The sequence below is a fragment of the Sinocyclocheilus grahami genome, unplaced genomic scaffold, assembly GCF_001515645.1.
Source record: "Sinocyclocheilus grahami isolate Dianchi unplaced genomic scaffold, SAMN03320097.WGS_v1.1 scaffold17099.1, whole genome shotgun sequence".
Classification (NCBI taxonomy): Eukaryota; Metazoa; Chordata; class Actinopteri; order Cypriniformes; family Cyprinidae; genus Sinocyclocheilus; species Sinocyclocheilus grahami.
Genome location: NW_015516441.1, coordinates 1,140 through 2,886, shown reverse-complemented (window position 1 = coordinate 2,886; position 1,747 = coordinate 1,140). Strand labels below are relative to the sequence as shown.

At 36.6% G+C, this 1,747-nt stretch overlaps 1 pseudogene; it reads left to right on the top strand.

The window, feature by feature from the left end:
* Positions 1–165: 165 nt before the first annotated feature.
* LOC107579405 (transcription factor AP-2-beta pseudogene) lies at positions 166–1,455 on the top strand (annotated as a pseudogene).
* The last annotated feature ends 292 nt before the right edge of the window (positions 1,456–1,747 follow it).

Here is a 1,747-nt window from a genome sequence, read left to right as displayed (position 1 = left end):
AATCGCATCATATGACCCCTTTAAAATAATTTTTTCTTAGTGTGTAGAACATAAAAAAAAAAAATCTAAAGAGCCTTTTGTGCAATGGAAAGGTTCCATGGATGTTAAATGTTCTTCATGAAACCATCAATGCCAATAAAGAACAATTTTGTATTTTTGGTTGAATTTCTTTGGATTGATAATGGAAAATTCTGGGCTTCATCTCTGTCTTTTTTCCTCTCTTCTCAGGCAATTGTGTAAGGAGTTCACAGACCTGTTGGCTCAAGATCGCACTCCATTAGGAAACTCTCGACCTACATCCATCCTGGAGCCAGGAATCCAGAGCTGCCTGTCACACTTTAGCTTCATCACGCACGGTTTTGGTTCTCCAGCCATCTGCGCCGCCCTCACGGCTTTGCAGAATTACCTGACTGAAGCCCTTAAAGGCCTCGACAAGATGTTCCTGAACAACCCCACCCCCAACCGACACACACCTGCAGATGGACCCGGCTCCAAAGGAGCTGGAGAAAAAGAGGAAAAACACAGGAAATGAACTGTGGAAATATGATATCAAGGAAGGAGAGTCATTGGAGATGTTCAGAGATTCTATAAACTCTAGTTTTATGACATTGCGTTTTACATTCTGAGTTGAAGGTGGAGAGTGGACAACAGATCATGGGAAACGAAAGGAACGATACCATAAAAGAGATTGGGGGACACGAGTCTGCTGTGACACGTTCACCATCTTCATCTCATTCGTGTGCGAGTGTGAAAATATTCGAGGAGTGTTTGTGAGTGTGTTTTCGTGTATCAAAATATGACATTTTACATGATGTTAGACGCAGGCAGTCCTTTACACACATGCTCATGAATCTGATACCTAATATTTGAGTGTTCATCAGTATAATGGCAAGCATACAGGAGGACAGGTTTGTTGGGAATGCGATGCTGGTAGAGACACTATTAATTAATATATAATTTTAATTATACTTATTATACAAAATTATTGGTGCACAGTTCTGCAATATTAAGTACATTCCATTCAACCTTCACCAAAACTACATCTACAGTAAAACAATCATCTTCTGTCCGTAAAAGTAAAAATGGTTGTCAAGTGAAAACCTATTTGCTCCACATAGATTTAAAAGAGACAGAATATTCAAATATAAGAGATTCTATTGCATTTAGTAACACATGCGGTGCATTTAAATGGAGTGTTATCCAAAAAGAGGCTGTAAATGTGCAACTATTTCTGCCACACCAAAGCATAATGCTATTTATGGTTCAGTCTATCAGGTTCCATCTATGACAGATTTACCATCTGACAGCCCACTTTACATAAACACAGCAATTCATTACAATCTAAGTTCTCAGTCTGATTGTTCATAAGATTACAAGCCAAATTAAAACGCTGAGATTTAACATATTCTTTAAAACACCTCAGGCGATATTCAGAATAGATTGTCTACTAAAAGGAGAATTTTTTATTTTTTGGTTGTATTACTTTGTATTTGAAACTGCTATTGCTTGTGCTGTCTTGGCCATTTGGTTGTGAAAATGAGGACATTTTTAGTAAGTCACTTTTGAAATGGTAATCATTTTAGCTGACCAACTGAATCAAGATTTCACTGATAATTCATCTGTTGTTTATGTTTTTTTTATTTTTTATATATGCTAACATTTACACAGAGTTAAATCAACATAGGACAAAAAAAAAAACACATTTTATGGCCTAAATATTGTTAATTGATTTTACAACCCTACATCA